This window comes from Mirounga leonina, unplaced genomic scaffold (genome assembly GCF_011800145.1).
Source record: "Mirounga leonina isolate KUSES-001 unplaced genomic scaffold, KU_Mleo_1.0 Mir_101609, whole genome shotgun sequence".
NCBI lineage: Eukaryota > Metazoa > Chordata > Mammalia > Carnivora > Phocidae > Mirounga > Mirounga leonina.
The window spans coordinates 2,793,260-2,819,277 of NW_023270164.1; the positions used below are offsets into that span (position 1 = coordinate 2,793,260).

A 26,018-nucleotide genomic window follows, 5' to 3' on the forward strand; every position below is an offset into this window, starting at 1 on the left:
TGTCCAACTGGTGTGTCTTAGGGAGGCTATCGAATGAGGAATAGGCTGAGATAACTTGTGAGGCCCCTCTGAGCCTTTGAGTAAATATTAAGAGGAAGAAGGAGTTGAAGAATATGGAATAACTAGGAGATTCGGTGCTAGTGAAGTAGACAGTTCTGGAATACCAACTCTGACAGTTTGGTTCTTAAACTTGCCTTATTTCTTAAACAAGAGGCATATTATAAAAAAATAACTAGAGGAAAATTAAGCTCACATCATGTATTAATTAGAACATTTGGGGGTTTATGCAAGAGGAAATAATTTGAACTAGCTTCAGTTAAATAAGACTTTTTTTTAAATAAAATATTTATAGTTAAACTTTAGAACCACTTTGGCCACTTTCCCATCTCCTAATTTTGTTGCCGTTTTTTAAATTAACATCTAATGTATTATTTGTTTCAGGGGTACAGGTCTGTGATTCATCAGTCTCTTATAATAACCAGTGCTCATTACAACACATATCCTCCCCAATGTCCATCACCCAGCCACCCCATCCCTCCACCCCTCTCCCCTCCAGCAGCCTTCAGTTTGTTTCCTATGATTAAGAGTCTCTTATGGTTTGTCTTGTTTCATTTTTTCCTCTCTTCCCCTATAGTCCTCTGCCTTGTTTCTTAAATTCCATATATCAGTGAGATCATGTGATAATTGTCTTTCTCTGTTTGACTTATTTTGCTAAGCATAATACCCTCTAGTTCCATCCACATGGTTGCAAATGGCAAGATTTCATTTTTTGATGGCTGCATAATAGTCCATTGTATATATATACCACATCTTCATTATTCATTCATCTGTTGATGGACATCTAGGCTCTTTCCATAGTGGACATTGCTGCTATAAACATTGGGATGCAGGTGCCCCTTTGGATCCCTACATTTGTATCTTTGGAGTAAATACCCAGTAGTGCAATTGCTGGGTCATAGGGTAGCTCTATTTTCAACTTTTTGAGGAACCCCCATACTGTTTTCCAGACTGGCTGTACCAGCTTGCATTTCCACCAACAGGGTAGGAAGGTTCCCCTTTCTCCACATCCCTGCCAACATCTGTCGTTTCCTGACTTGTTAATTTTAGCCATTCTTTTTTTTTTTTTAAGATTTTATTTATTTGACAGAGAGAGACACAGCGAGAGAGGGAACACAAGCAGGGGGAGTGGGGGAAGGAGAAGCAGGCTTCCCGCGGAGCTGGGAGCCCGATGCGGGGCTCGATCCCAGGACCCTGGGATCATGACCTGAGCCGAAGGCAGGTGCTTAACGACTGAGCCACCCAGGTGCCCCAATTTTAGCCATTCTGACTGGAGTGTGGTGGTATCTCATTGAGGTTTTGATTTGGATTTCCCTGATGCCGAGCGACGTTGAGCATTTTTTCATGTGTCTGTTGGCCATTTGTATGTCTTCTTTGGAGAAATGTCTGTTCATGTCTCCTGCCCTTTTTCTTGATTGGATTAGTTGTTCTTTGGGTATTGAGTTTGAGAAGTTTTTTATAGATATTGGATACCAGCCCTTTATTTGATATGTCATTTGCAAATATCTTCTCCCATTCTGTAGGTTGCCTTTTAGTTTTGTTGACTGTTTCCTTTGCTGTGCAGAAGCTTTTTATCTTGATGAAGTCCCAACAGTTCATTTTTGCCCTTGCTTCCCTTGCCTTTGGAGATGTGTCTAACAAGAAGTTGCTGCAGCTGAGGTCGAAGAGGTTGCTGCCTGTGTTCTCCTCTAGGATTTTGATGGATTCCTGTCTCACATTTAGGTCTTTCAACCATTTTGAGTCTATTTTTGTGTATGGTGTAAGGAAATGGTCCAGTTTCATTCTTCTGCATGTGGCTGTCCAATTTTCCCAACACCATTTGTTGAAGAGACTGTCTTTTTTCCATTGGATATTCTTTCCTACTTTGTCGAAGACATAAGCCTTTCTTATGAGAATGCAGTGGTACCTCATAGAAGCCATGGGTAAGAATGCTATTGTAATCAGGAGGCAGACAACCATTGAGGATCTACACTCAGCTCCACTCTGTCTACTTTTTTTCTCTGTCTCTTCCCTGTCTTCTATCCCCTCCAGACTTTTTTTTTCTATTTCTCCTGATGGCGTAGCCCTTACATTTTTGTTATAGCCCCAGACACCCAGTCTTACCAATTCCCTCTCCCCATTCTAAATCCCCAGGGAAGTTCTCTGATTGCCCCAACATAGGTGAGATACTCCCTCCCTATCCATCCTGATCCAATCAAGCGTGTGTGTGTGTGTGTGTGTGTGTGTGTGTTTATTTAGAAGGCTCATGGATTCCAGTCCAAAGAAATCATAATATATGGGGGTGGTATCCAGATAAGACATCAGTATTTTTTATAAGCACTCCAGTTTGGGAACTAATGATTGAGGCTCTGTTGTTTTTATGAAAAATAAAGACTGTGGTTGGGATTATAATGCACCCCTCCCCCCCACAATGCCAATGTGCTAATATCCAAAACATGTGGAAATACTATGTTACATGACAAAGGGGAATTAAAGTTATAGGTGGAATTAAGGTTGCTCATCAACTGACCTTAAAATAAGATTATATGAGATTATCTGGATGGGCCAAATATAATCACAAAAGTCCTTAAATGTGGAAGAAGTAGGCAGAATTTTCAGTGTGTCAGAGTAATGTCATTGCTGGCTTTGAAGATGGAAGGGGACCATGAACCAAGGAGGTGGCCTCTAGAATGTGGAAAGTCAAGGAAAAGGATTCTGCCTGGGACCTCCATACAGGAATTCAATTCTGCTGACACCGTGATTTTAGCCCAGTGTGACCCTTTTCAGAATTCTGTCTTCTAGAGCTGTAATAAATTTGTGTTGTATTAAAGGCACTACGTTTGTGGGTTTTTTTTAAAGCAGCCACAGAAAACTATTAAGAAGAATGGTTAATACTTGAATAAGAGAGAGAGGTAAGAGATCATTTCAAGGCTGTATTCCTTAAGTAGATTTGTTCCATGGTGAACTTTTTTTTTATCTGTCCAGCACTTTTCTCTTGTTCTGAAAATAGCAACTCCCCTTACTCTTTTTTTTTCCCCTCCAACTAAGTGGTTCTACTGGGGGTACCATTGTTATGTCACACATGTACTTTTTCTCCAAGAATGATTATGTTACTTGATCTTACCCAATCATGCTCTTTATTTGGTGTTCTAAAAATTGGAACTGAGGGAAGAGAGGCTCATTCTGTCTGGTAACAACTTGATAGGTATGAGTCCACAATTTGTCAGAGGCCATGGTTCTAAGCCTACAGAACATGCCTTTCAGATGTTCTGAAAGAATGACCCTGTCTAAAAGAGGCTGTTTGAGAGCCTAACCTGGAATTTGAAGCATTCACGTTACTTGTTCCATTTATTCCGAAAGTCATTCATATACTTACCCTTTCACAGCTTGGGTTACACAATAACTTTCTCTTTTTGCCTAAGCTACTTCGTTGTACTTTTAGTCACTTCCATTAAAATATCCTGACAAACTCAGACATAGAATAAGAAAATAAACCCAGTAATCAAAGTTCACACACATATAGACACATCTATTAAGAATGCAAAAATTACCTTTATTAACTGAGTGGGGTTTTTTAAGATCTTCTGTATGTAAAACATTGTCAGTGAAATGAATAGGACAAAATCCTACTTACAGGCATTTACAGATTTATTCATCCTACAATTGGTGTTTACATTTACCAATATACATACCCTCTTACAGTATGTCTTCACTACAATCCCCCTATACTTATTTGACAAATAAAAAATAGAAATGAGTTCAAGAAAGTCTGGTTTGTAAAATACACAAATGGAAGAACCACAAAGGTTAATGGGAAGAATTTCAGGATATTCAGATCTCTAAGGGCAATTACCAGACTCTCCCCAAAAATGCTGCCATCACAGTCAAAACAGTTGCTGGGCAGGACTAGGGGTGTGGCCCTGTGGCAGTTCTTTTATTCTTAGCCAAATGTTTCTCAATTCCATCATAACTAAAGCAAAAAGAAGAAAGGAAAAGTAATTTGGAATAAATCACTTTAGGCCCACAGGCCAATTCACGTTGGATTCGCTCAGGTGTGTTTATTTTAATACCTGCTCCGAGGGCACTTGAGATACCACAGCTGACCAGATTTTAAACATAAAAGCAGAGAACTTAAAACTAAGCACGCATGCAGCATGGAATAATAATCAAGTTGGGCTTCTTAAAATGCTAAATGCCAGAAAACCTGAAACCATTAGGGCAAAGTCCACACAACATAGGCCGAATATTCTGTTTCTCAGAGGGGCTTTTAGAAGGCTCAGATTCTAAGGTGGCTTCCTAAAAAGCAGGGTCAAAGATGCGTCTTCTTTGACAACCCGTGTTCTTCTTCCCAAGATATTCGGGTAGGCTTATTCAAGAATCTTTTTAAGAAAAAAGCAGATTATTGTCACTAAAAGTGCAGAAACAGCAACAGTAGAGTTCTCAGGAAAAGTGCTGAGCTTTAACAGCTGTCTCTGGTTGGATAGTCACCCACTGCGTTCTGGGCTCGCACACAGCAGAGACACGTTAACCAGGATACGCTGCACAGACGGTCTGTGGGTGAGAAATCCCCAAGCCCCTCACCTCTGGAGGGCTGAGGGCTGCGCGCGCGAGGAGGAAAAATGCGCGGAGGGTAGGGGTGGGGGAATAACATGTGGGGAGATAGGCATGCAAAAAGGTGAAAGGCTAGCTAGGGAGGATCCAGGGTGGCTCCAGGGAGAGGCGTGGTGGCCCCCGGGGACTGGCTAGCTTGGCCCCACGCCAAGCGCGCTTTCTCGAGGATGAGTGTGGGGGTGCACCGAGGGGACCAGAAAACTTCTCTGCCAATGTTATCAACAGACCTCCAGAGTGGAAAACTCCAGCCGGGTGCCCTGAGCACTAGGTTTTCCGGACCAAGACGGCGGAGGCTCCGCGCCTCCTGTTTCCCACCCTGCCTGGCCACGCCCCTCCTCTCCTAACCCCGCCCGGGCCCCACCCCCTCCGCTTCCCACCTCCCTTCCCCTCGGTTCCCGGCTCCAGGCTCCTACTAGGTTCGTCGGCGGTGGGAGCGCGCAGGCGCGGCTGGTGGCTCCCTGAGAGCGGAGGAGCGGCGCCCGGGGCGCGGTGAGTGAGGTGGTGGCACCGGGCTGCTGGCTGCGAACCTGGTTCGCGCCGAACATCCCGGGAGGGTTCGGGGAGTGCGCGGGTGAGTGCCCGGGGAAGCTTCGGTCTCGGGAGGAGAAACTGGCCGGACTGCTTAAGGGTGTCCAGCCCCGGCTGCGTGCGGAACGGAGTGCGTGGTGGCGGGAGTGGGTGAGGGTTTGTGTGAGGAGGAAAATAGAAGAGAAGGGCTCCGGAGGCTGGAAGTCCTTACTCAGGCTTGGCAGGACTGGGAGGCTCGCCAAGGGCGCTGGAGGCTGTCCCAGCTTCAAGTTCAGTATGCCCCGCTGGGTGCCCCTGAGCGGCGTCCCGGGCCCATCCCTCCCCCCCGCGCTGCCGTCTCAGAGTGCGGAGTTGCCAGGAACGTTCCTTGTCGCGGGGGAGAGGGTCTGGGGAAGGTGGGCTTTCGCCCCAGGCTAGTGCCAAAGAGGGTGTGGCGTTCGTGTGACTTTCCTTCACCCCGCCCCCGGGAATGTGTCCGTCTTCTGGTACATTGTGCTCGTGGACATTTTAACAAAGGCTATGACTGTTTTCTAGGCAGTGGCGGGTGACAGCGGGGGCGGGTCGGTGGAGGGGGCAGTGTATGAGGTCGCAGTGTGGCCCTGGGGGGGGGGGCGGGGGCAGGCATGGAGGGAATGGAAGGAAGGGAACAACCTCCCTGCCGCAGCTTTTTCCTTCTTCCTGGTCCGCTGATTTTGATCAGTGGTAGGAACAGCCTCGAGAGGGATATAATTGGAAATCATTGTGTGTGTTCGGACTCTGGCTGCAGCCATTGGTTTTGTAATTGTGCTGTTGATGTATTTTTTAAGTGTCCCTTCAGTAGAAAAGCGAAACTAATGAAATTGAAGAGGAAATAAGAGGTTGGGTGTCAAAACTTAGAGGTAAATTAATGCCTTCTGGTAGTCGTAGTATAAATACAGCCAGATTTTGAAGGATGTGAAGGAGTGCAAGTCAGGGTAAGTGAAAAGTTGATTAGTGTGCTGTTGATGGTTTCAGTCAAGAGATGTGTGTGTGGAGGTGTTGCCAAGTTCTTGGGTAGACTCACTTTAAAACCTTTAAAAATGATACTGGGAATATAAAACACTAGGGCAAACACTGTAGTATTGGATAAGGTTCTAAGGCTTTCATTTGCAAAATTAGGAACTTTATGGAAAGTGGTATATGTGTTTTCAAGCATAAATGTTGATTTCTTATTCATCTGTTTTAACTGAATACAGCAACTACTTCCTCCTCCACCCCTTTCCCTTGATTGTGAATCCTGTTTTATAAATAGTGAGCTTTCAGGGGTAGAGCAAGGTGGTGGAGGAGTAGGAGACCTAAATTTTGTCTGGTCCCAGGAATTCAGCTAGATAGTTATCAAACCATTCTGAACACCTACAGACTCAACAGGAGATCGAAGAAAAGAATAGCAGCAACTCTATGAACAGAAAAGTGACCACTTTCTGGAAGGTAGGACGTTTGGAGAAGTGAATCCGAGGCAATATTCGGGAGGATAGATGGCGGGGGAGGGGGCCTCCGTCGGCCGCTCCTGGCAAGTGATAAGAGCAGCAGAGCACAAAATTGGAGCTTTTAGAAGTCTGCTCCGCTGAGGGATGTCGCTCCAGTGGCTAAGCAGGGAGTGGAACCCTTGCTGGGACAGTGTGGTCTCGGGACCCTCGGGGTCACAGAAAGACTGGGGATGCCTGAGTGCAGCAGGGCTCCCACGTATCAGAGCGGGGAACCTGGCTGCAAAGAGTGAGCCTAGGAGTGGACTCTCAGCTCGGGGTTGCCATAGACCGTGATCCGTGGCACAATCTGGCCACTACTCTTCTAGCAGGGACCCACCAAGTGGCAGATCCAGGGAGACTCCCCTTCCTCTCCCAGGAGGAGTGGCCTGGGAGCGCACCGCAGGGATCTGCTGGGTTTGGAGACTTCACACAGGGTGGGGTGCCAGAGATAGAAATGCTCGGTCACAGGCCAAGTGAGCACGGAATGCAGCCAGAGACCAGGGAGGCAGGAGTGATTGACTGCTTTTCTCTGAGGGCTCACTGAGGAGTGCGGCCCCAAGTTCTCAGCTCCTCGGGACCAGAGATTGGGAGGCTGCCATTTTCATTCCCATCCTCTAGAGCTGTGCAGAAAGTGTTCAGAAAACAAAAGCTACCGAGAGCAAACCCGAGCAGATTACTTAGCCTGGCCCCTGGCAAGGGTGGTGCAATTCCACCTGGGGCGCCTGGTGGCAAAGACATTTGAGAATCACTACAACAGGTCCCTCCCCCAGATCAGCAAGAGCCAAGACCAAGTTTACTGATCAATGAGACCTGCAAAGCTCCAGCACTGGGGGAATACAGCACATAGAATTCATGGCTTTCTTCCCATTATTCTTTAGTCTTTCAACGTTAATTTTTTTAATTTTCTTTATTTTTTCTATTTCTTTTTTTGAATTTTTCTTCTTTTCAACCAACATCTTATCAATTCCTTTTTTAAACTCTTTTTTAAGTTTCATTTTTATAGCCATATTCCATCCCTTCATTGTATTTACCCTTATTTTTGTATATATATGAAGTTTTTTTTCTTTAAAATTTTGGGAGGCAGTTTCTTCTAACAGACCAAAATACACCCAAAATCTAGTGTGTGGCTCTGTGCTTTTCATCTGTCTGATCATATTCTTCATATTCTTTTCTTTCTTTCCCCCCCGGTTTTGGGTCTCTTCTGATTTGTTTATTTTTCTGGGGTTGTTGTCACCCTTTTAGCATTTTGTTCTCTCATTCATCTATTCTCCTCTGAACAAAATGACAAAATGGAAAAACTAACCTCAAAAAAAAAAAAAGAATAAGAGACCGTACCAACTGCCAGGGACCTAATCAATACAGACATTAGTAAGATGTCGCAACTAGAGTTCAGAATGATGAAAGATACTAGCTGGGTTTGAAAAAAGCATAGAAAATACTAGAGAATCCCTTTCTGGAGAAATAAAATCTAACCAAGTCAAAATCAAAAAGGCTATTAATGAGGTGTAATCAAAAATGGAGGCAATGGAGTCTCTAACCGCTAGGATAAATGAGGCAGAAGAGAAAATTAGTGATATAGAAGACCAAATGATGGAGAATAAAGAAGCTGAGGAAAAGAGAGATAAACAACTACCGGATCATGAGGGGGAGAATTCGAGAGATAAGTGATACCATAAGACAAAACAATATTAGAATAATTGGGATCCCAGAAGAAGAAGAAAGAGAGAGAGGGGCAGATGGTGTGTTGGAGCAAGTTATACTGGAGAACTTCCCTAATTTGGGGAAGGAAACAGGCATCCAGGAGGCACAGATAACCCCCCTCAAAATCAATAAAAATAGGTTAACACCCCGACATCATTTTTTTTTCTTTCTTCATTAAATAATTTTTTTTAAATTAACATATAGTGTATTATTTGTTTCAGGGTTACAGGTCTGTGATTCATCAGTCTTACACAATTCACAGCACTCACCATAGCACATACCCTCCCCACTGTCCATCACCCAGCCACTCCATCCCTCCCACCTCCCTCCACTCCAGCAACCCTCAGTTTGTTTCCTGAGATTAAGAGTCTCTTATCGTTTGTCTCCCTCTCTGGTTTTGTCTTGTTTCATTTTTTCCCTCCTTTCCCCTATGATCCTCTGCCTTGTTTCTCAAATTCTTCATATCAGTGAGATCATATGATAATTATCTTTCTCTGATTGACTTATTTCGCTTAGCATAATACCCAAATAGGAAGATTTCATTTTTTGATGGCTGCATAATATTCCTGTGTGTGTGTGTATACATATATGTATATGTATACACATGCACACACATACCACATCTTCTTTATCCATTCATCTGTTGATGGACATCTAGGTTCTTTCCATAGTTTGGCTGTTGTGAACATTGCTGCTATAAACATTGGAGTGCAGGTGCCCCTTCAGATCACTACATTTGTATCTTTGAACACCCCAACATCTAATAATAAAACTTACAAATCTCAGAGACAAAGAGAAAATCCTGAAAGCAGCTCGGGACATGAGGTCTGTAACATACAATGGTAGAAACATTAGATTGGCAGCAGAACTATCCACAGAGACCTGGCAGGCCAGAAAGGACTGGCATGATATATTCAGGGCACTAAATGAGAAAAATATGCAGCCAAGAATACTATATCCAGCTAGGCTGTCATTGAAAATAGAAGGAGAGAGAAAAAGCTTCCAGGACAAACAAAACTAAAAGAATTTGTGATCACCACACCAGCCCTACAAGAAATATTGAAAGGGGTCCTCTAAGCAAAGAGAGAGCCTAAATGTAACATAAACCAGAAAGGAACAGAGACAATATACAGTAACAGTCACCTTACAGGCAATACAGTGGCACTAAATTCATATCTTTCTTTTTTTTTTTTAAGATTTTATTTATTTATTTGAGAGAGAGAATGAGAGAGAGAGAGCACATGAGAGGGGGGAAGGGCCAGAGGGAGAAGCAGACTCCCCGCTGAGCAGGGAGCCTGATGTGGGACTCGATCCCAGGACTCCAGGATCATGACCTGAGCCGAAGGCAGTCGCTTAACCAACTGAGCCACCCAGGCACCCCTAAATTCATATCTTTTAATAGTTACCCTGAATGTAAATGGGCTAAATGCCCCCAATAAAAAGACACAGGTTATCAAGATGGATAAAAAAACAAGACCCATTGATACGCTGTCTGCAAGAGACTCATTTTAGACTCAAAGACACCTCCAGATTGAAAGTGAGGGTGTGGAAAACCATTTACCATGCTAATGGACATCAAAAGAAAGCTGGGGTGGCAATCCTTATATCAGACAAATTAGATTTTAAACCAAAAACTGTAATAGGAGATGAGGAAGGACACTATATCATACTTAAAGGGTCTATCCAATAAGAAGATCTAATAATTTTATATATTTATTCCCCTAACATGGGAGCAGCCAATTATATAAACCAATTAATAACAAAATCAAAGAAACACATTGAAAATAATACAATAATAGTGGGGGACTTTAACACCCCCCTCACAGCAATGGACAGATCATCTAAGCAAACAACAAGGAAATAAGGGCTTTAAATGACACATTGGACCAGAAGGACTTCACAGATATATTCAGACCTTTCCATCCCAAAGCAACAGAATACACATTCTCCTCTAGTGCACATGGAACATTCTCCATAATAGATCACATCCTGGGTCACCAATCAGGTCTCTACTGGTACCAAAAGATTGGGATCATTCCCTGCCTATTTTCAGACCACAGTGCTTTGAAACTAGAACTCAATCACAAGAAGAAAGTTGGAAAGAACTCAAATACATGGAGGCTAAAGAGCATCCTACTAAAGAATGAATGGGTCAACCAGGAAATTAAAGAAGAATTTAAAAATTCATGGAAACCAATGAAAATGAAAACACAACTATTCAAAATCTCTGGGATGTAGCAAAGGCAGTCCTAAGAGGAAAGTATATAGCAATATAAACATTTAGCTTTCAGATCTGAAGTGTGTTTAAAGGCACAACCCTCCCCCCCATGAAGTGAACAGCATTTCTTCTTGTCTTGTCATTTTAGTCCATATTTTCCTTTTATTTTAAGTTAAATGCCACAAACATTACGAATTTGGGGGAGGGAGTGATACCTTTTCCCTTTTCCAGTGCCTAATGAGCCCCTATTCATCCTTTAAGATTCAGTCTAAATTTTTCTTGGAGAAATTTGCCATCTCCCCCAGAATGAATTAATCACTCTCTTTTCTGTTAAACTGATACCACTGGTCTTATTTTTGTCTTGCAACTAGAACCTCAGTCTTTTGTGTTACCCTGATACTTAGGGCTGCTGCATATGTACTAAATGCCTAATAAATGCACTTACATGTAGATGTTAATAAATGCTGGTAGATTGATATTCATATTCATATTGTGTATTGTTCATACATTTCATATTGTGTATTGTTCATGGGGTAGTAGAAGAAATTCAGAATGCTGAAATTATATATCATATTTGAACAACATTATCTGGAATGTGGATAAGAAAAGTATGGAAATAAGTTCCCATGTGTTAGTCTGGTTTATCCTTCTAAAAGAGGTGCAAAAGCTTTGCATATATAGACAAAGTAGGTGTCAGGAAAAGGCCAGATTTTAAAACAAGTCAACTTCTGATACTGAAACTAGTGAAAAGTCAACATGAAACAGAAGATTAATCATTTGTAGAAGGATACTAACAGGGCACTGCTGGAATTTAGGAATTTACAACTGAATCAAGCTAGCCAGATGGTATCCTTCGAAGGCTAATACAACTAAAGAAACTGTAACCTATTAGACCAATTAGGGAGACTAATCAGTTGTATTATACTCCTAAATCTTAAGGTGGTTTGAGGGTTTGGCTAATGGGCCTCTTCACGTTATAGTGCCCTCCACAGGCTTTGCCTATTTCTGCAGCCCATCTTTGACATCTGTCTTAACTCTACCAGCATCGTGGGCTTTACAGTCACCTCTGGTTCATGAAGGGAATTATTTTTCCTTTGCTCCTTACCACTCAAGCTCATCACCCCCCCACACCTAGCTTTTATCTACTCAGTGGATTTACCAACTGGAGAAAATACTATGAGCAAATGATCACTCAACTTATAAGTGAGTAGAAATGATACTTTAGTCTAAAAATGAGTCAGGATTGGCTACTTGGTTAGTCTCAGTCTCTGTGCCAGCAATGCAGAGAACCTATTCTGGCTATTAGTAACTTCTGTTTTTCTCCTCTCAGATTATCCCCTTTCCACCTAAACATAAAAGCACTTTTTCTGTCTCTCTCTCTCTCTCTTTAAGATTTAATTTTTTATTTGACAGAGAGAGCACACAAGCAAGGGGGGCAGCAGGCAGAGGGAGAGGGAGAAGAAGGCTCTCCACCAAGCAGGAGCCCGATGTGGGACTTGATCCCTGGACCTTGGGGCCATGACCTGAGCCGAAGGCAGACTCTTAACCAACTGGGCCACCCAGTCACCCCTCCACATCACTTAAAAAAGAAAGAAAGAAAAAAGAATGTTAACTGTTGTTCACGCCAAAACACTTCAAGTTAATGCCTGGTTTTTCTGAGAAAAACTTGGGTCTCGGAGAGGATGAGTAGAGTCCGTAAAACTTCTTTTTAAAGAAGTTCTACCTACATCCTCTGTGGTCTTTAGATTCACTTACTGAAAAAGATATTCCAAACCATTGTGGTTAAGGCTTTCTTCTTAAACTTTCCTCACCTAGAGTTCCTCTCCATATTTGTGATTTTTACTCTCATTCTTTGACAGGTCAACCCCAGCTACTTCCACTGAGTCATCTTAGGGTTCTGTCCAAGACTCTCTTTCCCACTCTTTGTAGAAGACAATAATATGATGGTCAGGGGCACGGAACTGGAGGCATTTGTTAAACTTCTTTCTCTAAGTGTCAGTTTCTTCATCTATAAAAATAATGAGTATAATATTTACCTCATAAGTGAAGTCAGGTATATTACAGCTTATCATAATATTTGGCACATACTAATTGCCCTAAAAACGGTAGCTATTGTTATCTTTAATTGCCATTTCTTATGAGGAATGTAATTTCAATAGCAGTAAATTTCAAAATGTAAATGTACTGACATCTACTCTGTTCAAACTCTAGTCCTGTATTTGTAGATTCCTCCTATATATCTAAAACATATGGCTTAGCACAATGGTTCTCAAACATCAGCTTGCACAAGAATCACAAGAATGTTCACTTAATTGGAAGTAAAATTGGTAGGGGGATATGACAAAGGATGAGTCAAGAATGATACCAAGGATTTTGGTCTGAGTACCTGGAAGGATAGAGTAGCCATTTAGTGAGATATGGAAGATTGCAGGAGGAGAAAATTTGAGAGGAGGATCATGAATTCAGTACTAAGCATGCTGAGTTCAAGATGACCTTGATATTTGGGTGGAATTCAGGAAAGAGGTATGGGTGGATAGGAAGCTCTGGGAATGGGTCAGATCATTACAAGGGAAGAGAAGAGGTCACTCCTTTGCTTTAAAAAAAATATTAATGAACTATTTTTAGAGGATTTTAGGCTCATAGCAAAATTGAGAAGTACAGAGAGATCCCATATGCCTGCTGTCCACAGACACAAACCCCCCCCCAACATCCTGCAACACAGTGGTACATTTGTTACAACTGATGAACTTACATTGACACATTTTTATTACCTGAAGTCCATAGTTTAAATTAATGTTCACTCTTGGTGTTGTACACTCTGTGGGTTTGGACAAACATTTAATAGTATCTACTATTGTGGTGTCTTACAGAATAGTTTTACTGCTCTAAAAGATCCTGTGTTCTGGGGCACCTGTGTGGCTCAGTCTATTAAGTGTCTGCCTTTGGCTCAGGTGATATCTTCAGGTCCTGGGATTGAGCCCCACATCTGGCTCCCTGTTCAGTGGAGTGGAGTCTGCTTCTCCCTCTCCCCTCCCTCTGAGCCATCCCCCCCCCCATGCATGCTCTCTCAAATAAATAAATAGAATCTTTAAAAAAAATTCCTGTTTATCTACCTCTCCATCCCCTCCCGCCAATCCCCACAACCAATGTATCTTTTTACTGTCTCTCTAGTTTTGCCTTTTCCATTATGTCATATCATTGGAATCATAGTATGTAGCCTTTTCGAATTGGCTTCTTTCAATTAGTAATATGCATTTAAGCTTTCTCCAGGTCTTTGCATGGCTTGATAGCTCATTTCTTTTTAGCGCTGATTCACATTCCATTGTCTTGATCTACCACAATTTATTTATACATTAACCTACTAAACCTACAGGCAGACTGTTTTTCAAAGTAGCTATACCATTTTGCATGCTCGTATTCCTGTTGCTCCACATCTCCACCAGCATTTAGTTTTGCCAGTGTTTTGGATTTTGGCCATTCAAATAGGTGTGTAGTGGTATCTCGTTGTTTTAGTTTGGAATTCACTAATGACATGATATTAAACATCTTTTTGTATGTTTACTTGCTATCTGTATATCTTCTTTGATGAGGTGTCTTTTCAGGTTCCTTGCCCATTTTTAAATCAGGTTGTTCATTTTATTGTTTTAAAAGTTCCTTGTATACTTTGGATAATACGCCTTCACATGTCTATTTTTCTCTCAGTCTGTGGCTTGTCCTCTCATTCTTTTGACATTGCCTCTCACAGAGCAGAAGTTTTTAATTTTTTAAAAGATTTTATTTATTTAGGGGCGCCTGGGTGTCTCAGTTGTTAAGTGTCTGCCTTCAGCTCAGGTTATGGTCCCAGGGTCCTGGGATCAAGCCCCACATCGGGCTCCCTGCTCAGCGGGAAGCCTGCTTCTCCCTCTCCCACTCCCCCTGCTCATGTTCCCTCTCTTGCTGTGTCTCTCTCTGTCAAATAAATAAATAAAATCTTTTAAAAAAAAGATTTTATTTACTTATTAGAGAGCGAGAGAGTGAGAAAGAAAGAAAGAGATCACGAGCAGGGGTAGAGAGAGAAGCAGACTCCTTGCTGAGCAGGGAGCCTGACAGGGGACTTGATCCCAGGACCCCAGGATCATGACCTTAGCCAAAGGCAGACGCTTAACTGTCTGAGTCACCCGGGTGCCCCAGAAGTTTTTAATTTTAATGAAATCTAGCTTATCAGTTATTTCTTCCACAGATCATGCCTTTAGTGTTGTGTCTAAAAGTCATTGCCATGCCCAAGGTCAGTTAGGTTTTCACCTATGTTATATTCCAGGAGTTTTATAGTTTTGCATTATATGTAGTCTGTGATCCTTTTTTTTTTTTTTTTTTTTAGGATTTTATTTGACAGAGAGAGACACAGCGAGAGAGGGAACACAAGCAGGGGGAGTGGCAGAGGGAGAAGCAGGCTTCCCGCTGAGCAGGGAACCCGATGTGGGGCTTGATCCCAGGACCCTGGGACCATGACCTGAGCCGAAGGCAGACGCTTAACAACTGAGCCACCCAGGCACCCCTGTGATCCATTTTGAGTTAAAATTTTTGAAGGGTGTAAGGTCTGTGTTTAGATTCTTTTTTGCAAGTTGTTCCAGCACATTTGGTGAAAGGACTGTCTTTGCTCCATTGTATTGCCTTTGCTCCTTTGTCAACAATCAGTTGACTGTATTTATGTGGGTCTGTTTCTGGGCTCTCTATTCTCTTCCATTAATGTCTTAGTAATCTTTACCAATACCTCACTCTCTTGATTACTGTACCTTTCTAATCTGTAAATAGGGTAGTTTTAGTCTTCTTTGTTCTCCTTTAGTATTGAGTTGGCTGTTCTAGGTCTTTTGCTTCTCTATATAAATATTGGGTAGGTTTGTCAATATCCACAAAATAACTTGGCTGGATTTTGATTGAGATTGTGTTGAATCTATGGGTCAACTTGAGAAGAACTTACATCTTGACAATATTGAGTCCTTCTATTCATGAACATGGAGTATTTCCCCATTTATTTAGTTCTTTGATATCTTTCATCACAATTTTGTAGTTTTCCTCAAATATTTTGTATATATTCTGTTAGATTTATACATAATTCATTTTGGGGGTGCTAATGTAAATGGTAATGTATTTTTAATTTCAAATTCTACTGATTTATTGCTGGCATATAGGAAATTGATTAATTTTTGTATATTAATCTTATACAACATTGCTATAATTGCTTATTAGTTCCAGGAATTTTTTTGTTGATTCTTTTAGATTTTCTACGTTGATGATAATGTCATCTGGAAACAAAGACAGTTTGGTTTATTTCCCAATCTCGTATAACTTTTATTTACTTTTCTTGTCCTATTGCATTAGCTAGGACTTCCAATATAATGTATAATGTATATAAAAGAGCAGTGAGGGGACATTGTTGCCTTGTTCCCGATAGTGGGAAAATTTTGAGTTTCTCACTACTAAGTATGATGTTAGCTGTAGGTTTTTTGTAGATGTTCTTAACAAGTTGACAACATCTCTATTCCTAATTTGCTGAGGTTGTTTTTTTTTTATCATGAATGAGTTTGAATTTTGTAAAATCCTTTTCTGTCATCTATTGATAGAATCATATGGTTTTTCTTTTTTTTAATGATTTTTCTTTTTTAGTCTGTTGATGTGATGGATTAAATTAATTGGTCTTTGTTGAAACAAGCTTGCATACCTGAGAAATCTCACTTGGTTATGGTGTATAATTCTTTTTTTTTTTTTTAAAGATTTTATTTATTTATTTGACAGAGAGATAGAGAGAACAAGTAGGCAGAGAGGCAGGCAGAGGGAGAGGGAGAAGCAGGCTCCCAAGGAGCAGGGAGCCCGATGCGGGGCTCGATCCCAGGACCCTGGGATCACGACCTGAGCCGAAGGCAGCCACTTAACCAACTGAGCTACCCAGGCGCCCCTAATTCTTTTTATACATTGTTGGATTTGATTTACTAATAATTTGTATTAGGATTTTTGTATTAGGATTTTTGCATGTTATGTTCATGAGAGGGATTGATCTGTAGTTTTCTTGTAATGTCTTTGGTTTGGTATTAGGGTAATTCTGGCCTCATGAGCTAGGAAGTATTCCCTTGGTTTCTGTCTTCTGGAAGAGATTGTAGAAAATTGGTATGATATGTCCTTAAGTGTTTGATAGAATTCACAGGTAAGTCCATCTGGGCCTATCACTTTCTGTTTTGGAAGGTTATTAATTATTGATTCAACTTCTTGAATAGATATAGGCCTATTCATATTGTCTATTTTTTTTTCTTGTGTGAGTTTTGGCAGATTGTCTCTTTCATTGAATCACTTCATTTCATTGAGGTTATCAAATTTGTAGGCATAGCTTTATTCATAATAATCCTTTATTAACTCTTTAATATCCATGTGATCTATAGTAATATCTCTTCTTTCATTTCTGATACTGTAATTTGTTTCTTCTCCTAGCCTGGCTAGCAGTTTATCAATTTTATAGATCTTTTCAGAGAATCAGGTTTTGGTTTTATTTATTTTCTCTATTGATTTCTTGTTTTCAATTTCATTGATAATCTGCTCTAATTTTTATTTGCTTTTAATTTGCTCTTTTTCTAGTTTTCTGAGGTGGAAGCTTAGATTGTTGATTTTAGATCCTCTTTTCTAATATATGCATTCAGTGCTGTAAATTTCCCTCTAAGCACTGCTTTCAGTGCATCCCATAGTATTTGATAAGTTGCATTTTCATTTTCATTTAGTTCAAAATATTTTTTAAGGATTTATTTATTTGAGAGAGAGAGCATGTGCGTGAGTGGGGGTGGGGTGCAGAGAGAGAGAGAGAGGGAATCATCTATGTGCACTTTGTAGGATGAAGTAGTCTGTAGATATCAATTATATCCAATTGGTTGATAGTGCTGTTTACGTTTTTATTGAATTTCTGCCTGATGGATCTGTCCATTTCTATTAGAGGAGTGTTAAAGTCTGAAGCTACAGTAGGGGATTATTCTTTTTCTCCTTATCAGTTGTATTAGTTTTTGCCTCATATATTTTGACATTTCATTGTTATGTGCATACACATTAAGGATTGTTATGTCTTCTTGGAGAATTGACCCTTTATCATTGTGTAATGATCCTCTTTATATCTGATAACTTTCCTTGCCCAAAAGTCTGCTCCATCTGAAATTTATATAAGCTATTTCTGCTTTCTTTTGATTAGTTGATAGCATGGTATATCTTTCTCCATCCCTTTCCTTTTTATCTATGTAGCTCTTTATATTTAAAATGTTTTTCTTGTATACAACATATAATTGGTTTTTTTAATCTAGTCTGACATTCTCTTTTAATTGGTGTATTTAGATCATTGTTGGATTAATATCTACCATAATTGTTACTGTTTTCTATTTGTTGCCCTTGTTCTTTGTTTTTGTCTTCCACGTTTTTTCTGCCTTTTGTGGTTTTGAGCATTTTATATATTATGTTTTCATTTTCTCTCATTTCCTATCATATTAATTATGCTTCCCCTTTTTTTTTTTTTTTAACTTTTTTAGTGGTTGCTCTAACATTTGCAAAATGCATATTTCCAACTAATTCTATTCCACTTTCAAATAATACTGTACCACTTCATGGGTAATGCAAGTAACCTTATAATAGCAAAATAGTCCAAATTCCTCTTTCCCATCCCTGTATCATTGTTATCATTCATATCAGTTATACATAAGCATATTATATATATAACCATTCATAATTGAATACATTGTTGCTATTTTGAACAAAATGTTCTCTCTTACTTTTTTTTCAAACTTATTTTTAGGTCAATTAAGAATAAGAAAAATTAAAGTTTTTAAGTTTTACCTTTAGCTATTCATTTTTTGATGCTCTTTTGTGTGTGTGTGTGTGTGTGTGTGTGTATAGATCTGACCTATATTATTTTCTTCTCTCTAAACTTCTTCTAACATATCTTGCCAGGCATATGTACTTGGCAAAAAATTCCCTCAACTTCTGTTTGTTGAGAAAGTCTTTATTTCTCCTTCCTTTTCTTTTTTTTTTTTTTTTAAGATTTTATTTATTTATTTGAGAGAGAGAGAATGAGAGACAGAGAGCATGAGAGGGAGGAGGGTCAAAGGGAGAAGCAGACCCCCTGCCGAGCAGGGAGCCCGATGCGGGACTCGATCCCGGGACTCCAGGATCATGACCTGAGCCAAAGGCAGTCGCTTAACCAACTGAGCGACCCAGGCGCCCCTCTCCTTCCTTTTCAAAAGATAATTTTTCAGGGTACAAAATTCTGTGTTGGTGGACTTTTTTCTCTCAACACTATAAATATTTCACTTCACTCCCTTCTTGCTTGTGTGGTTCCTGAGGGGAAGTCAGTTGTAATTTTTACCTTTGCTCCTTTATAGGCAAAGTGTTTTTTTCCCTCTGGTTTCTTTAAATATTTTTTATCTTTGATTTTCTGTAGTTTGACTATGATTGCCTACTTGTAGTTGAGTTTGTTTTAGCATTTATCCTGTTTGGTGTTCTCTGAGATTCCCAAATCTATGATTTGGTATCTGACATTTATTGGGGAGATTCTCAGTCATTATCGCTTCAGATATTGCGTCTGTTCCTTTCTCTATTTCTGCTTTCTGGTCTTCTCATCATGCATATATTACCTTGTGAACTTGTCCCACAGTTCTTGGATATTTTGTTTTTTTTTTTTTTTTTTTCAGCCTCTTTTTTTTTTCTTTTAAGTTTTGGAAATTTCTACTCTCCCATTTTCAAGCTTAGAGACTCTTTCCTCAGCCATGTCCAGTCTCCTAATGATCCATCAAAGGCATTCTTTATTTCTGTTACAGCATTTTTGATTGGTAGTATTTTTAAAAATTCTTTCTTAGAATTTCCATCTCTCTGTTTCTGTGTATGTCTATTCTTACATGTTGCTTCTTTTTTTGATTAAAGCCCATAGCATATTAATCCTAATATTTTTAAATTCCTGGTCTGATAAGTCCAACATTCCTGCCATATCTGACTCTGGTTCTGATGTTTGTTCAGTCTCTTCATCCTGTGATTTTTTTCCTTTTCATATGCCTTGCAATTTTTTATTGAATAGTAAGCATGATGTACTGGGTAAAAGGAACTGCTGTAGCTAGGCCTTTAGTAATGTTGTAGTAAAGTGTGGGGGTAGGGGAAATGTTCTTTAGTCTTGTGATTGGTCCCAGTGTTTGGTGAGCCTGTAATGCCTGGACTGTGAACTTCACTGGTGCTTCTGTTTTTATTCCCCCTTAGGTGGTGGTATGGTTAGAGGGGGCTGGGGTTGTGTATTTCTCTACTCCTGGGTAGGTTTGGCTCTTTCAGGCTCTGGTAAAATAGGTTCTCCTGAGGGAAGTCCTTGTTATGAAGAACAGAGTGCTCCGGCATATTTCAAAGACTCCTTTTCCCCTCCCTGCACTGGAAGCATAAGGGAATTTTTTCCCACCATTTAATGTGAGAACTAGTTCTAGCCCCTGAAGGTAAATGTCACAGAAGTGTGCGGCCCCCCGTGACTGGGTCCACCTTAAAGGTTTAACTCTCGTACTTGTCTATACTGCATCTCCAGCAATTCATCACTAACAGTTCACATTGTCCTGCCTTGGCACTGGTTCCCTCTGAGGTTTCTGCTCTTGGGTTTCTACTTGGTTAAGTTGTGATTCTCTGTATCTGCTTGTCTTTCCAGTTTGGGGGCAGTGGTTTGTCCTGTCATCTCACTTCTCTGATGGATTTAAGAAAAGTTGTATTTTCAGTTTGATCAACTTTTTATTTGTTAAGAGAGAGTTGTGTGCCAGCCTGGAATCTAGAAGTCCCCTGTTGCTTTTCTTTAGAGTTTTACCACCTAATTGTCTCTAAATATTAGGGTTTGTTTTTTTTTTTTGCTTGTTTTGACCTTTCTATAAATTGGATCATCTGTATATACATTTTTTTTTGCTCATCCTTACATTCATGGGATAAATTCATTAGTTTGATACTTCTCTGACATTGGTGTGAACGTGTATCCCTCGGGAATTTTGTTAAAATGTGGATTCTGGTTTAGAAGGTCTGGAATGTATTCTGAGATTTTGCCTTTTTAACAAGCTTTTGTGTGGTGCTGCTGTTGCTCTTCTGTAGACAATACCTGCAGTAATAATAAGGCTCTAGAGCATCCCATTTTCACCTGCTACATATGCTTTGAATAGCTCGGGTAATTTACTGTAGAGATTTTGTGCTGGAATAGGAAAAATGGGAAACTGTCCTTTGCTAAGTATCATTTTCCAGAGTTGGGGGCTTGGAGGAAACAAGTTATTTCATATTTAAAATGGATATTTTCATCAATATAATGTAAACTGAAGATACTATTTGAATAAAATATTAACAATATAGTCCTGTAAAATTTCTCACACTGCATTTCCAGTTGTAGGTAAGGCTTTGTTGACATTATTTCGTGTAGCTAATTTTTAGGTAAGGCAAAATTTCAAAGGATAAATTGGGGCACATGTATGCATGTATATGTGCTCACTTGGATATGTATGGGAGCAATAGACAAGGTAAAAAAAATTTTTTTTTGAACTTTTGACAGGAAGTAATTACTCAGGTGTTTTGATTTTTTCTGCCCTATTCACAGGGCTTGGAAGACAGTCTCTTGGTATTGCAACACCTTTTCCACAGTGACAAAGTAATTCGGTTATCCTGAAAACCTTGGGAGTCATACAAATAATATTGTCAGTGCAAGTGGACTTTTAGAGTCTCTTAAGGAAATGGCTTTATACAATATATGTCAAACTTTAATTCAGCATTTACTGAACACCTTTGCTGTGTAAAGAGTGTGTGTTCTATAACACCCAGTGCTCCATTCAGTACGTGCCCTCTTTAATACCCATCACCAGGCTAACCCCTGAATCATGGAATACTACATCAAAAACTAATGATGTAATGTATGGTGATTAACATAACAAAATAAAAAAATGTTAAAAAAAAAAGTGTGTGTTCTAGCTTTACCGTTTGTAAAATTGAAACTTAAATTCTTCTGAAGAATGCTTCTTTTAAGCTTTATTTTAAGAGAGAGAGAGTGCGAGCGCATGCAAGCGGGGGTAGAGGGAGAGGGAGAGAGACAATCTCAAGCAGACTCCGTTGAGTGCAGAGCCCAACACAGAGCTCCATCTCAGGACCCTGAGATCATGACTTGAGGCAAAATCAAGTCAGCCTCTTAACGACTGAGCCCCCACGGTGCCCCTCTCAAGAATGTTATTGAGAAAGGAAAAAGAGTGTTATTGAGCATAATGAAGTGAGAATCAAATAAAGTGCCACTGTCTTGTGGGATAATCAGAACTCTTAAAAATATGCAATGGTTGCTTTGCTTTCTCCATTATTGGATGGTAATAACTGGTAAACTTCTTTTCAAGCTCATTCAGATACTAATGATGAATTTTTGATAGCACTCATTATCTTCTTGAAAGCCTTGGCAGTTAAATGGGTCATAATTTAAATAACAGTTTGAACTTCTTAGGTTCAGTGCCTCAGAATTTAGAACCCAGGATTTCTTTAGGAAGATGTGTTATATTTTATGTTCCTGACTTGGCTTAAGTTCCTTGTGTTTTATTTTTTCCCTTCTTTCAAAACTGTGTCTTAGAAGATATGTGTTATTCTGGAGTCCTAGGTAATCAGTCCCTTCCTTTTCGAGTGGCAAAGTCTTGTTCAAGGCCCTGTATGTTCTGTGTATCTGCTCCATTCAGTCTCCAGTATGCCTGTTCTTTGTGGTTTGGTTTCTAATGTTATGCATTCCAGTTTTGTTAAAAAAAAAAAATCCATATGACTAACTTGCCACAGTAATCCTCTTTGACGTGTTTGCTTCAGGGAGAAAGCTAGCAAAGTTAGAAACATATGCCTAGTTTTAAAATTTGCTGTCACTGCAAAAAAAAAAAAAAAGTTAATGGAATATATTCTAGTTTTTTTCTCTGTGTTAGTCTTACTCATGGGACCAGAATAATGATTTTGGCAAGGATATATTTATTTTCCCATGTAATTTTATCATGCTTCATTATCTCACTCATTTTTCTTTAGGATTTACCAAGAAAATATTATTACATAGAGAAGTAAAAAATACTTCTTTAGACTCATAAGCAGTCTTTAATTTTTTTAATGGTTTATTTATTTGAGAGAGAGATTGTGCACACATGGGGTGAGGGGCAGGGCAGAGGGAGAGGGAGAGAGAACCTCAAGCAGATTTCCCGCTGAGTGCAGAGCCTAATGACACAGGGTTCGAACCCACGACCCTCAGATCATGACCTGAGCCAAAATCAAGAGCTGGATGCTTAACCGACTGAGCCACACAGGCCCCCTCATTAGCAGTCTTTAAATGTCAGTCTTCAGATGTTTTTGTTGTATTAGTATTAATTATATTGCAAAATCAGTGTGTTCTTTGAATTTAAAATTTTCTTTAAAATATAAATGGTAGATGTTAGTATTTATTATTAGCATTTTATTTATATTTTATTCTCTAAACTGTGAATGTTCACTCAGTTTATAGAACTGACCTTTGCAAAGTTCACTAGTCCATTCCACTGCTATTGTCCTAGTTCAGAGTTTATTACTTCTTTCCTAACACTGTAATCATATCTCTTTTACTGGTCTACCCAGTCATTTATTACCAGTCCTTAACTCAAATCTGCCCATCTACATATACTCAAAGCCTCCAACTTATGGGCACCACACTTCACAGTGCTCTTAGAAAGTCCCATCCACAGTTATGTACCCAACTATTCACTTTCTCAAGGGTTGCATATGCCTAACCTTTCTGAGTTGGCTTCAACTTTTTCTGTTTAGGTTCCCTGGTTGCATTTCAGTTCTTAACCATTTAACTGGCGCTGTTTCTGTGCCACAATCTCAGCCTTAGAGCCAGGGGTGGTCAGAGCATCTATATTGTCTTTATCTACTTGATCTCTGCCTGGTTCCCAACACCAAGAGTCAGGATGATGAATATTCCTGGACTCCTTGCATCTATATTGGGTATTCTCTAGTCTGCTACAACAGGGCTGGTGTCAGGGCCCTCAGAAGACCGGGAAGGGGACTGAAGCAAATCCTGTGTAGAGTGGGATTTTGTTTTTTCTCCAGAACCCAGACCCATTCTTGGCTGGTCTGTTCACAGGAGTATACTGAGTTTATTATTCAGAAGATTGTCTGAACCATTTTTTCTCCTCATCTCTCAAGCAACTCTTGGCCACATGGGTTATGTTCTTTAATAATAATAATAATAATAGTAGTAGTAGTAATAAAGCAACTCCTGGCCACATGGATTATCTTTCTTGATAGTAATAATAACAACAGGCACAGTAACTGCAATGACAGTAACTCTTCTATGTTGTACTAGATGTGTTACTTTCATTATTTTTATTACCCTGTATGGTATATGATATTTATCTCTGTTTTATAGTGAGGACGCTGCAATTCAGAGAGGTTAAATGCCTCAGGTCACTTGGGAATATGTGGTAGAGCTGGAATTCTAATCCAAGTCTCCCTGACTCTGTCTTGGAGCTTTTTTTCTGGAGGTCCCACTGCGTGAAGCATGCTTTTGGGCTGCCTCTTCCCATTCTCAGTTTACAGAGCGAGCACACCGAAACTGTTTAGGAAGAGAAAGTGAATATCAAACGCTTACTATGTATGCATTTTAAGCATTGACCATCATGGTCTAATAAGCATTAAGTGCTTAATGAATGTTGAATGAATGAATGAAAGGATACTATGTAAATTAGTTAGAAAGGGTAATCTCCCTGTTCTTAACACCGTAGCAGGCATGAAGTAGGTACTCAAAAATATTTGTTGAATTGATGAGATTATCCATTCAAATATTGTTGACTTATTTACTGTACTCTTCTGTAAAAACAGATGATGATGAATATAAGTATTTAAGTCCTAGATCTCTTCTTCTGGTGAAGTAAAGATGTGTTTTAATGGATGTTTTTTCCTTTGGATCCCTCAAAAAGTTAATTGATATCATATGATGAACTCTACTTCCGGAAGACTTCATTTACCTACTGCATCTTACCTGATCTCTTACTTATTCAGTCCCTGAAACTCCTTCCTTGACTTCTGCCCTTTCCCTAGATAATGCCACCGTGCCCATGACTTCAGCTTCATCTGCACACTGACAGTTCCCACAGCTATATCCAGTCAGAATTTTTCCTTGAAGATCCAGGGTCATATAAATGACAGTGTACCTTAAACTGAAATGTCTTAAATAAAACTTCTTCCCCTGCCCACTGATGTGATGGTGGGAATCTGGGAGGGAATTGTCGAGAAAGAATTCATGAGACCTCTTCAGTGCAAAAAGGTGGTTTATTAAAGCAATGGGGTGGGAGGTGGGATTGTGGGGGGCGGGGGCAGGACCTGTGAGCAGGGAGAGCTGCACTGGGATTGTGAGGAGCCATTGATTATATACTTTTAAGTTGGGAGGGGCAGAGAATAAAAGAAGTTTCCAAAAGGATTTTCATATGTTAAAGAAGACTTAACAGGATCCTGGAGGTCTGGCTATTGTCAAGCTAAGGTTGCTTTTTGCCTCTAGAAAACATTAATGTTCAGGCAGTTGTGAGTTCCTGGAGGAATGTCTCCAGTATTTGTCAATGGGCTGCAAGTTGTAAGGAGATTTTTGTCTACATTTCTTTTGCCTTTGTTCTCCGCATCACCCACTCCCCCATATATGTATCTGCTACTTTTTTGTGTCCCATGTTAAAGGGTAAGGAAGCGCTATATTCAAAATAAAGACTTCTATGGGCGCCTGGGTGGCTCAGTTGGTTGAGCGACTGTCTTCGGCTCAGGTCATGATCCTGGAGTCCCTGGATCGAGTCCCACATCGGGCTCCCTGCTCGGCAGGGAGTCTGCTTCTCCCTCTGACCCTCCCCCTCTCATGCTCTCTCTCTCTCTCATTCTCTCTCTCAAATAAATAAATAAAATCTTCAAAATAAAGACTTCTGGGTAAAAAGCTGCCTGAGTATAAGCATGAATGTGACACTTGGGGTTCCCTTGGTCATTTCTTTGGAGAAACCAGTCTTGGTCCTAGCCTTAGGAGCTCTAAATTAAGGGGCTAACAGGAGTCTGCCTCACCCTCTTCAGAGAAGTTTTTGTCTTTTGGTGCTTTTCTGTGCCCTTTTGACCTCCTCCTTCCTAATGCTAGCAGGGATGGCAGGAGACGGGCCTTGTTCTCATTACCTTCTTTTCTCAAGCATAATGTGTGAGAGAATGTCCTCTGATTACCATTTATAACAGGACTCATTCCAAATTTTATCTAAAATACAAGTCTTGGCATTAAATTCTTATTTTTCATCTGATACTTAATTGAACTACAATAGTCATATGACTTGGTAAATTACTTTGAGAGTTTATACTGCATTACAGGTTTAGCTTATCCTAGTGTCTATCAGTAGCCCTTAATTAGGACAGTTACATTATCTTGAATTTTCATTGTGGTTTCACATCAC

At 40.1% G+C, this 26,018-nt stretch overlaps 1 protein-coding gene across 2 annotated transcripts in view; it reads left to right on the forward strand.

Moving 5' to 3' along the window:
* Positions 1–5,049: 5,049 nt before the first annotated feature.
* Positions 5,050–26,018, forward strand: part of PRRG1 (proline rich and Gla domain 1) — a 153,391-nt gene continuing 132,422 nt past the window's right edge. Inside the window, exon 1 of one of the 2 annotated variants that reach the window (XM_035002920.1) lies at positions 5,050–5,136. The gene's annotated coding sequence lies outside the window, so the exon portion shown is untranslated. The other variant, XM_035002924.1, reaches the window with a different exon arrangement.